Here is a 13,112-nt window from a genome sequence, read left to right as displayed (position 1 = left end):
CCAAACGCAGAATTTAGCTTTTCGGCCTTTAAATTAGACAGTTAGCAAAACTGGCCGTAGCCAATCTCCAGCTTTCGTCCTTCATAGATTCGATCTCGGATACCTTTGGATCGATCTTGCTGTCGTGGTTGAAGCTGCTCAAAACGAGACGATTCAATCTCAGCTGTCTTTGGATTGATCTTGCTGTCATGGTTGAAGCCACTCAAAACGAGGTGGTGATCAAGGAGGTTCTGATCTACTGCAAGGATTTGCTATGCTGGCAACGGTGCAAGATCTGATCCTGCACTAGGATCAACAGTCACGGTAAGTACTCTAACTACCAAATAAACATTGGAGATATCGATAAGTTACAAAGAGTGATTAAAAGTAAGAAATCATGTAATAAAATGGCAAAAAGAGAGCAAATTAGGGGGCTAACAGCTGGAACAATCTCGTATGTGGCCTCTTATTTTGTTTCTAAATTGTTTTCCTCCTCCCTTGCAAGCAACATACCCACAAGTTCTTCCTCCACTAGCTCGGTGAATTATGGCCAAGCCACGAAGCTTCGAGACAAAGTATGCACCACCAGTAATCTAATCAACCCATGATTTGTGAGAACCGCTAATGGTTATCGAGACCAACGGGCAGATTGTGCCATTAAGTGGAGGTTGCTCCATAGGAAGTATGGCATGTCTAAAGTAGGAACCTGCACATGCTGAAACTAGAGGCATGCAAGGAGTTTGAAATGATACTTAAACAATGTAGAGAAACAACCTTCGTAGGTACCATACCTCATAACAAAATACCGCATGGATATGGCAGATATTTACAATCATACCCTCTTCTTTTTTGGACCATTGTCTCCCCAACCTGCAAAAACAATTCCGAAAACTACGGTAGAGGAGACTTCTGAGAGAACCATTTTTGAACTCCTCACTGTAATCCACTTGCAATTGAAATAGCTTCCTCCGTAACATAAATATCCAGCCTGTGGACTCTAGAATGATTTCCTTCCAGGTTTAATGCAAATTCCATTGTGATGGCTTCATTAAATCTTTGTAGCCCCTCAAAATACTCATGCCACCCTACATCCAAGAAGACTTTCCAAACATATGCATTGCGTCAAACCTGCTCTATTCTCTCTGGTTCGTGTCTCACAGCCTACCCACCCATTCTGCAACGGTGTTGTAACATCACTCAGAGTGATATTAGATAATCGAGGAGGAGTGACGGACAAAATTTGCATTAATAGCACTGAAAGAGTTGTGATAGCAATGGGTAAAATAGTGAGAGTGAAAATCATGGAGGATGGATGGTGAAAATGGAATAAATGGTGATATTTGAAATTAATTACTTCGCAGCTTGTTGGATTTGATTGTTCATTAGTACAACAATACTAACTTCAAGTCCCGATGCATATGGGTATCGTGCGAAGTATGGTGGAAAATCGTGGAGTGAATGCGCTTAGCACAAGGTTTAATAAAAATAATAATATGTCATTATTATAGCATCTTTTCATTTATTATAGTACCTCCCCCAACTAAGGGATGATCATCTACGGTCATATCAAGTCATGCCACATGAATTATTAATCAAAACCACAAAGTCGATCGGGGACATACCTGGCGACTTACCTTGAAGGAGTAACAACATGAGAGGGAGTAACAACACCCGAGGAGTAATGACATCGGGGGAGTAACAACACCCAAGGAGTAACGACATTGGGGGAGTAACAACACCTGAGGAGTAACATCACTGCTTGAACAATTAGTCGAAATCATGACGGAGTAATAGCACTGAAGGAGTAACAGCATTAGAGGAGTAACAGCACTGGAGGAGTAACAACACCGAAATACTTAGATGAAATCATGACAGAGTAACAACACCGGAGGAGTAACAGCACCAGAATACTTAGACAAAATCGTCATCGCCATGGAGTAACGACACCGAAGGAGTAACAACACCGAAGGAGTAATAGCACCAGTGAAGTACTTAGTCAAAATCACCATGATCAAAGAAACAACATTGGAGGAGTAACAACACCAGTGAAGCACTTAGACAAAATTTCCATCACCAAAGTAACAAGACCAGAGGAATAACAACACTAGTGAAGTACTTACACAAAATTTCCATCATTAGAGTAACAACACTGGAGGAGTAACAATGCTAGTGAGGTACTTGCAAGAAAAAGATTGATAGAGTAGTAACAACATTTTATTATCTATATATATATATATATATATAAAATCAGGGGTGTAGAGGAGGAATTCCCTGCACTGATAACTTCAAAACTAGAGTTATCAGAGAGATATTTAATAAAGGAGTCTCTTGAAGCTGGATGGTGATATAATCTGAGGCGATGTCTATTTACGGTAAAAGGAGTATGTGCCTCATCAATTGTGATAAGTCTAATAGTCCCATTATCGAACACCATGTCAACTTCATATGGTCCCATCGACTTGAAGCAGAGTTTTCCCTTAAAATCCTTGAACTGAGAATCATAGAGTAATTCCCAATCTCCTCTTTGAAACACATTTTTATTAATGAATTTATCATTTCATTTAGTTCACTGCTGCTGGATTGCAGCAATATTATGGACAACTACCAAATGAATTTCATCCAACTCATTCAATTGTTCCAGTCGGTGTTTCTGGGCTTTTGAAATATCTAAACCTACTTCAAGGGCTATCCTAAGCATCTTAATTTCAAATTCCACTAGAAACAAAGGGAATTTCCCATAGACAAGCTCATATGGTGAAAACCTTGTTGTGTTCCACCATGTTGTTCTATATGCCTACAGTGCCTCACAATTTTCTTTAGCCCAATTCAGATGGTGGTTCTCTATAGTATTTGTAAGAATATTCTCTAGTACCTTGTTTGTGCTTTCAACTTAACTATTCGCCTGAGGGTGATATGGAGATGTTACCCTATGCTTGATTCCATATTTCTTCCTCAGTCCTGCTATCAGTTGTGCGCTCCATCTGAAACTATCTCTCTAGGAGCTTTGTACCATGCAAGCATTTATTCAAATAAAAAGTTCTAGACAACCCGTTTTGTTGGCCTCTACCCACTTTGTTACGTAATCCGTGCAAACCAGAATGTGAACTTTCTTCTTTGAAGGTAGATTAAATGGCCCAATGAAATCGGTAGCCCATTTTTCAAAGGGCTTAAGAGCTAGCTTGGGCTGTGACGACATTTCATCTTCCCAGCTAGGCTGACCCATCCGCTGGAAACTATCGCACCCTATAACATATTTCCTTGCATCATGAAAAATAGAAGGCCAATAATATCCCATTTGTAACACCTTATGACCTGTCTGCTTATCTGCAAAATGTCCCCCACAGGGGCCATCATGAGCAACTTTTGGGACATTATAGATGTCATCTCCACTTATGCAACACTGGATTTGCTGATCAAAACCTGTGTAAAAGAGATATCCCTCTATCCATGAATAATGAGCACTGTGATGGATAATCCTTTGTTGTTCTCTGTAAGATAAGTGTTGAGGCACCTTTCCAGTAGCAATAAAGTTAGCAATATCTGCATACCATGAAGTGTGAGTAGAAATTGCAAAAAGATGTTCATATGTAAAAATATCCTCTACAGGTGTGCCTTCATCACTAGTATCCATCCTAGACAGGAAACCTGCGACTATGTTATCTTTCCCTAGTTTGTCTACAATGGTAATATCAAACTCCTCAATTAACAGTAACCATCTTGTAACACGACTAGGGGTTATTGCTTTGTTCATCAGATACCTAATAGCTGTATGATCAGTGTGCATGAAAGTAGGATACCCTATGATATAATGATGAAATTTATTAACATCATAAATGATAGCCAAGAACTCCTTTTAAGTTACCGTATAATTTAATTCAGCAGGGGCCAAATTCTTGCTGAAATAGTAAATTGCATACGAATTCTTGTCCTCCTATTGCCCCAAAACCACCCCTACTACTATTTGAGAAGCATCAGTAGAGATATGAAATGGGAGTTTCCAGTCAGGACCACGTAAAATCAAAGCCTTGCAGATTAATTCTTTGATTTCTACAAAAACTGCTTCACATTCACCCGTCCACACAAATTTTGCATCTTTAGGTAGTAACCGAAAAAGTGGGAATGCTATTTAGAAAAAAAATATATGAAATGCTTATAATAGTTGGTATAACCAATAAACCTGCGTACCTGTGTCAGTGTCTTAGGTGTAGGAAATTTTAATATTACCTCTACTTTTGCAGGATCAACCTGAATTCCTGCAGCTGAAAGTAAGTGTCCTGACACTATCCCTTCTTTCATCATCATATGACATTTGATTGTACTTAAAGAAACATGTGTTTGTTTGCATCTTTCAAGTACTTTCTCTAAGTTTTTCAAAGCTTCTGTAAAGGAATCCCCATATGGGTTAAAGTTGTCGAAGTAAATATCAACACTATCATTAACTAGATTAAAGAAAATTCCTAATATTTCCCTTTGAAAGGTAGTAGGTGCATTACAAAGGCCAAATGGAAGGACTCGGTAGGCAAAGGTTCCCTACAGGCATGTGAAGGTAGTTTTGTCCTGATCCTCAGGAGCTATTTGTATTTGATTGTATCCATTGAATCCATCTAGAAAGGAGAAAAAATCCTTCCTAGCTAATGTATCAAGGACTTGGTCAATAAAGGGTAACGGAAAATGGTCTTTCTAAGTTTCTTTGTTTAGTTCCCTGTAATCAACGCAGATCTGCCACTTTCCATTCTTATTAGGAACAATGACCAGCGGGGAAACCCATTGACTATCTGATATCAGATAAATAAAACCCACATCTAATAGCTTCTGCAATTCATCTTTGACAATGTTTTTTAAGGAAGGATTCATTATTCTTTGTGGCTGCCTAATAGGTCGACATTAATCTTTAATGTATATATAATGAGTACATAAATCAGTAGGGATGCCTTTCATGTTGGTATACTCCCAAGCAAAAGATTCTTTATGCTTCTGAAGGACTTTTAACATCTGTTTAGATTGGGAGTGTGAAAGGTTAGGATTAATATTCAATGTTTTCCCTGGCTCAATTTCTACAAGAACACTATTACGAGGTACAATTTTAGGAATGTTTTCTATTTATGTTTCTGGTTTAATATCTTCCTGAACATTACATCTCATGACAGTTTCTAATAGCTGATGGGTTGAATCAGAAATTGAGTTGGGATTGCTGAGAAAGGTGCTAATGGCATCATCCTCCATTTCATCTTTAAAACAGAGAGCCTCGCTGATGGTAAGGATGGGTCTAATTTCTTCATTCTCGGCTTCAGGCTCTTTAGTAGGTAGAGACTTATGAATTAAGGTAAATTTGGGTTTATTTGATGAACTTGGTTTTGTAGGAAGGTAAAGGATAAGGTTCTTTGTAACTTCCCCATTGGATATTACCATATTTCTAGACCGACGCCCAATGTAAGCATCTGCGGTTGCGAGCCAAGGTATTCTAAAATCAAAGGATGCCCATCGGCTAGGGATTGGGTATGTACAACCAAAAGGTCAACGAGGTACTTTCATGAATCTACCGAAATAGTGATATCTTCCAGCTTCTCTACCAGTCTAATAGTAGATTGATCTACCAATTCTAGTATGGTGGGAGTTGGTTTAAGGTTCCACAGACCTAAGGTAATCACAGTTGCAGAGGTTATAAAATTAATCATTGGCCCCAAATCTACTAGTACATTTGGGATGTCCACCCCATTAATCTGTACTATTAGAATCAGATTCTCGAGATCCCCGTATTTGATAGGTATAGATTTCCCCAACATTATATCTGATAATTTACCCATGACATGAATAGTAAGTGGGTCCTTTGGATTTCTGCTAGGTTTCTTCGAACAATATTCTTTAATTGTCTTATAATAAATCGGTACGTCCTTCATAGCCTGAAGTAACATAATTTTAACAAATAAATTTTGTAATTCTCCCAAAAATTCAAATTTGGGATAAGGACTTTGTTTGCTTAAAGATAATCTTTCAGGATAGGGTGGACCAGTTTGACACCCTCTAGTAACAATAGTTTTTGAAGGGGTTTGTTGCTTTATAGGAATCTGTGTTGGATCATCCCCTATCGTTCTTTGTTCTGGTTCTGAGAATTCATCGTCGGTATGCTCAAAAATTATAGGTGAATTTTGAGTATTGACCACCTGACCAGATCGAAGATTTAATTGATTACATTCCATAGTGGCAATACTATATGCAGGGAGGTTGAGTGTCTCAACCTGTTGAGCCCCTCTGTTATTTGGATTCGGATTGGGTTGGATAGGAAATTGAGGATGAAGAGGAGGATTACTAGTGGGCAGATTAGCCAAAATTTGTAGCTGCTATTGTGGCGTAGGTTTTGAGAATTATCTTGAAGGAGGAAGAGGAGGTCCACGCCAATTCTGGGACCATGAAGAATTTGGACCAGATTGAGGATACCAGGGTTACTAGGGCATTAGATATTGGTAAGACTACAACCAAGAAGGTGAAAAAGGTACAAACTACTGACCAAAATTCATATTATTAAAATATTGAGACGGGTCTTGATGCATACCTTGATTCATGTTCGATGGTCATGGTTGCCATGGTTTCATTGATCCCATAAAATAAAGTTGATCTACTTCTTCATTCGTCCCTCGAAAGACTACCTTCAATCCAGGAAGAGACAGGAAAGTACTAGTGGAATGACTCTATTAACATATCGCACAAGTCTCCACAAAATTTTATGGACATTCCTTCAATGGGTGCTTCTTCCTGCATTAAGGGCAGAAAATAGACATGGACTTCTCTGCTTCCATCTGCTTCTACTTTGACTGCAACACATCTAGCTGTAATGATAATGTGCTCAGGATATTGGTTCTCGGGTTGTCTAGAAGATTCCCAATTTCAGCCTTTGTAACTCCAGCACTGGATGTTTTGAGACTTTGGATTCCCCACCTCTATCTCGTAACCCCTCATGAACACTTGATGCATAATTCACAAATGGTATCAAATTCCTCCTTTGACATATCTCATGTCCTTACTACGTTCAATAGCTCATGAGATTCCTCCCTCAGTGCTTTGAGAAAAATGATCTTCAATATATTCTTATCCAAGTCACTGTGGCCTGATCTCTACAAACTATATTGAAAACGTTCCACAAAATCTTCCATATTCTCATCCTCTTTCTGCATAATATTAAAAAAAAATTCCTTTACATCCCGAGATTTGTAGTAGTCCTGATATTTCTCGAGGAAAATCATCTTCATAGCATCCCATGTAGCAATAGATTTTCCCCCTAAACCCATAAACCATCTTAAAGTTGTGCCTTTCAAAGTAGTGGGGAATATCTTCAATTTCTGAGCATCATAAATGTAATCATACCCCTGACAAACAACATCGAATTCAAAAAGGAATGTGTCTGGATCCTCGGAGGTAAGTCCATGGAAATTAGGTAGTGTTGTCAAAGGAATATGCTTCATAGACACATCACTTCTAATATCTCCAATTGGAAATTCAATTGAATAAGTTGCAGGAGCCACGAATATCTGCCAATACTCACTTGGAATTTCAACAGGTTCTGGCTCTGGTTATTCTATAACAGGTGATGGAAGTTGTTTAACAACACTCCCCTAATCAAATGGTACCAGGAATCCCCTCAAATATTCTTCCTTTGAACTTGCAATATGCATTTCCTCATATCATCTTCTTGCTACTTCTCCTTCCACTAATTACACTTCTACTATTAGAGAGATTCTGGTTGTGAAACTGATTGTCCTCTAGATCTCGTATGAGATATTACCCTAGCACTAGCTTGTGATGATGCTCCAAACTTATCCCTTGAGATGATCCCTTGGATGCTAGTTTTTTAGCCCAAATCAACCCCTTATATTTTCGGAGGTGTTTGGAACGGGTCCCCTAGGTTCGATTTTAGGGTTAAAAGCCCAAGTTTTGGGGCTAAAGGCCCAAGTTTTGTATAAAAAAATGTAAAGTCTCCGCATTTTGTGGGCACAGAGTGTGAATATGTAAACAACCAAAAAGGGTTTTTCGCCCTTAGTTTAAGTAGCCTATGTCAGCTTGATGAGATCCACCCTTGGTCCGTGGACCATGGGAATGTATAAAAAGGGATTCTTAGAAGAGTCTAAGGCAGTTTAGTTCTTAGGAAATTTTTGGGAAATTGATTGATGTAATGGGTCTGTAAGAGCTAAGCGCGAAGAGTCTTAGCATAGGAGGAGGCTTTGCAGCTGAGTATGCAGAGGCCTAGGATAGAAGTTCGCAGCTGAGTGTGCGGACTCCTACAATTATGTGCACAGGGAAGTTAGAGTCTGTACTGGAGATTTGAACCATCAATAAAGAGAATTATTCTAGAGATATCTATGTATGAGCCATTTTACTTCGATTATGAATGTATGTGGTTATGTTACGTTGAATACTGGGTCTATGATTTAATGCTATATTGATGCGCAAATCTACGTGTTTTTGTCATATGAACGCAAGTAAGAATATCTGTCTATGCGAAGATAATCATAATATATGTTGAAGTTAACCAATACTTAAGCTAATATGGGTAGACACAGAATTAACGGTAATTACAGAAGCGCTTAAGTGTCTAACTGCTTGTTTAGGGTACAAGAAGGATGATTGCATAGCTTAACGAAGGTCTATGTGTTTTACTTTGTCATATGAATGCAATTAAGAATATCTGTCTATGCGAAGATAATCATAATATTTTTTTAAGTTAACCAATACTTAAGCTAATATGGGTAGACACAGAATTAATGGTAATTACAGAAGCGCGTAAGTGTCTAACTGCCTATTTATGGTACAAGAAGGACGATTGCATAGCTTAACGAAGGTCTCAAAACCGAATAAGAGAAGTATATCGATAAGCCCTAAGGGGCTCATCAGTCTACGCGAAGGAAGGGTTTGTATATAAAATGACATCACAACTATCTTAGGGTGTGGAAACTTGGTTCCTACATCCCACCATACTGCTTCGGGTGAGATTTCAGTCCGTGCTCCACAGATTGATGCCGAAAGGGCCAGTAGTGTAGGGATTTGCTTGGCTAATTAACGTTGAACCTGGGTTAGGGCCCATCAAGCCAACAAATGGTTCCATTGCCAAGACCGGGATCTGCATAATGAGATGTGTGATATCGCATCACTGGAATCCAACTAAGAAGGAGATCAAAGACTGGTTGGATAGAAAGATCCATGAATTCACGGCGCAAGAGAATAGGAATCTGCGATTGACAAAAGAAAAGTGGTTAGACAGATAATTGTACATAGAGATACATGAGATCTTCTTTTGTTCCTTCCCGGTTGAGTTGTACGAGTGGATCGCGAAATTGGCAGATGGCCAAGGAAGGTGGAGGCTTGATGGTCCAATAGTCTGGACCCTGGAGTTAGTGCGGAGATTAGAAGCCTCTGAAGATAAGATCGTACATGTTGTCAATCATTGGCTTGATCGTATCATAGGAGGGTTCATGACAGAGTTTGTGGTCAATACCTCGGTCAGTTATAGTGAAGCAAAGCGCCGCTTCTTCAAGGGGCCGTGAGGTAAGTATTTAAAATCGTTAAATACCTAGATTAAGATGCTCTTGTGTGAAAAGCGGGTTATGCAGCTACCTTGATGTTTGGGGCTACACAAAGTGGAAGGACATTCAGGAACAAGGGAAAAACAGGCCCTGAATATAGCCTACTAATTGAACCTCCTCTGAGTGACAACGAGGAAGCAGCACAGGCATCTTCGCAGAGCACTGTTTAGTTGATAAAGCAAGGGTTCCCGCAAATAACCCATCCACCCACACTGCCCCCATCTTCACCTTCACCACATACACCTTTGCCTACACCACCACCACCTCCGCCACTATTCAATATGGTGAACTCAATAAAGCTACCTATGTTCAAGGGCATGGGAAATGAATATCCTCACCAATTTTGGTTCGTCACGAAGGCTATATAGGAAGCTCAGGGTATCACGGATGATCAAATGAAGAAAGCAACATTGCTTAGTGCTTTGCAGGACCACGTGCTAACGTGGTACATTAAGTACTATACTGATAAACGACGTCTACATTGGCAGATATCCAGACTGCGTTGAATAAGGAATTCAATAGAACTAAGTCTGAAGTGCAATCAATTGTGGGATTCAAAGAGATCATGATGAAGCATGGTGAGACACCTTGGGATCTGGATCAGAGATTGAAGTGTACAATCTGCCAAGCTAACATGAATTTAACTGATGGGCAACACCGCGAATGGTTTGTAGCTTCGCTCCTGCCTCATCTAAGGGTTGCGCTATCACAAAAAATAATAGGACCCAGGCGGAAGCTCTGCAAATTGCGATGAGATTGCATGAGACACTGATGGAAGATGCTAATTTGGGGATTCAGCAGATTCATGCGTAGTTGTAGAACCTTTTCCTAGAAATGTAGATTCTGAAGAAAGATAGAACATCTCGGCCCGAGGTGCACGAAGAAGTTTGGTGCTTGAAGTGCAAAAGCCAGGGGCATGACAAAGATCACTGTCCGGTTTTCGAAAATTATGTTGCAGCAAGGGAACCAATGCCTCTAAGGCTGGAAGCTCCAGTAGGATCAAGTGCGGGCCTACGCTATGGTGTGCTATCTGTTAGGTACTTGGAAAACATGCGACAGATAATTGCCATTTGGTGCAGAAATTCGTACAGACATCGCAACAGCTCTTCTGTAACTTCTATCAATGGGTGGGTCATGATGAGCGAAATTGTCGTAGTTACGAATTAATGATGGATAGAATTCCTACATATAGGGTGCAAGGAGAAACCCGGCCTCTAGACCAAGGTGCTGGAGGAGTGCAAGGTGAGTATCAGGGGTGCAAATGAGGCCGAGGTGGAGGAGGACCTGGTAGAGGTCAGGGGCATGTCATTTGTTACAACTGTGGGGGACCAGGACACTACGCGCAAGACTGGCCAAATCTGACGCGTCTGTCATGCTACTATTGTACTCAATTTGACCATGCGATGGAGGATTTCCCTATATTGTTAGCTAAGATATGAAAAAAGGGGGCGCAGTCTCAACAACCGACTCAGAACCTGTAGATGATGAGGACTGAGCCTAGCAAGGAAGATCCTAAGGTAAATATTGTGTTGCAAAGTGGAGCGAAGACTGGTGAAGATAAGGATAAGAAGCCTGAAGAAGGTAAGTGGGTCCGTAAAACACCAGAAAAAGAGACCGGGTTTGATCTAGAAAGTGCAAGAGAAACGTTTATGGAAGCGAAGAAAAGCTTCGCTGAGGCCTCTACCTCAGGAAGTTAGGAGAAGCCAACTGAAGAAATGGACCCATCCATGATTACTACTTTCTTAGAACCTGTATGAAGCTGTTGCATGATAGCAAGGCTGTGAAGGGACTACAAGAGCTGATCAATAGGTGCGCTGGGAAGGAAAAAGCTACTAACGAACCGCGTGTAGTTAGAAATATTAGCAGGCATAAGGCAAGAACAGGGCGTGAGATGAGGCTTATGCACAGATAGGAGAATATGAGATGGATCAAGTTATTCCAGATTTGGGGTCGGACGCAAATGTTTTGCCGAAGAAGAGATGGGAGAGAATGGGGAGACCTGTGCTTCAGTGGTCTTCGATTCAGTTAAGGATGGCGAATCAACAGAAAATCATCCCCATGGGAAGATTGCAGGGAGTAATGGTTGATATTGAGGGCGCGAGTGCATTAACTGATTTTGAAGTAATAGAGATTGTGGATGACATCAATCCCTACCCCATGCTCCTTGGGATCAATTAGGCCACTGACATGAATGGAGTAATCAATTTGAAGAAGTGGAAAATGATATTTGAGAAGAGATTGCTCTGCGTAGTGGTTCCCCTAGACCCTGCAGAAGGACTGCGTTATACTGAACTAGTCCATGATTATGAAAGTGATGACGATGTGGACCAGATCTACAAGATAACAGTGTGAGATAAGGATTGGGTGAACCCGACAGCAGATGGGCATATTGCATGGGACCGTGAAAGTTCATGCACATCAGATTCAGACAAAGAATTGGAGCACTCGCAGAATCGACTGCATGAAGTATCTATGCTGCGCTGTAATATGATGACCAAGTCGTTGCGCAGTGTATTGTTAGAGGTAATAAATATGCCTTACTATGATGGTTTAACTGATGTTGATAACATTTTGGATGCATTCGAGAGAGAAGTTCCAAAGTAGCATCGCTTCCAGGCCTTGGACTAGGCATTGCACTCTACGCCTGCGAGATGGTGGGGCACACACAAGGACAATTTTGATGATTGGTGCGTGTACATAAAAATGATGAGAGTACGGTTTGGTCACCCACAAGTGCGGCTAATAGAAAAATAATATGGGAGGAATGACTCGCACGACCATTTGGCCAAATGGACTGAAGTGTATGGAGCAGAACCTCTGCCGGAGTGGGTATGTCTGTTTCGTCATACCTTGGATGTTAACTGATGAATTGGTACTTGGAGATAGAGCTTTGCCATGGTACTGAAGAATGGGATGTTTTGCGCCAAGGATTTTTTATGACGTTCAACTTTGAGGATGGGTTTAAATGTATTGATGAAGCGTTGCAGGAGGTCAAGGCAACGATCTTCAGGATACCACAAGATCCTCTAGATTTGATTCAACCTAATTGGACTACCTAGCTGAGCCATGCACTGGAGTGCTAGAATGTGATAGCGGAAGAAGAAGATGAAGACCCAAGGAAGATTAATATTCCAGAGACTGAAGGTCACTACGAAGTTGAAGGACTGCAACTAGAGAATCCAGACATCACCGAGCCAGTCAAAACTAGACAAGTGAACATTGGCACAGAGGCAGAGCCAAAGTTTGCAAAGATTGGGGACTACTGGAATGATGCGACAGTAGATAAGGTCGCTAAATTTCTCCACGAATATCAGGATCTATTCCCTACGAAGTTTTCAAATTTGAAATGGATAATAGGGGACTTGGGTGTCATGAAGATAACTCTAAAATTGGACATGAAGCCAGTTAAGCAAAGACCTTACCCCCTCAATCTGAAATATAATGAAAGGGTCCAGTTGGAATTGGATAAAATGCTTGCAGCAGGCATCATTGAACCAGTAGAAGAGTCTGATTGGGTAAGCCCAATGGTAGTTTAGGACAAGAAACAGAAGGATGAGATAC

Source organism: Pinus tabuliformis, chromosome 7 (assembly GCF_031772625.1).
Source record: "Pinus tabuliformis cultivar Carrire ecotype Pingquan chromosome 7, CPIR1, whole genome shotgun sequence".
In the NCBI taxonomy this organism is placed as follows: Eukaryota; Viridiplantae; Streptophyta; class Pinopsida; order Pinales; family Pinaceae; genus Pinus; species Pinus tabuliformis.
The sequence above is the reverse complement of the archived record's forward strand: the minus strand, read 5'-3'. Positions refer to the sequence as shown.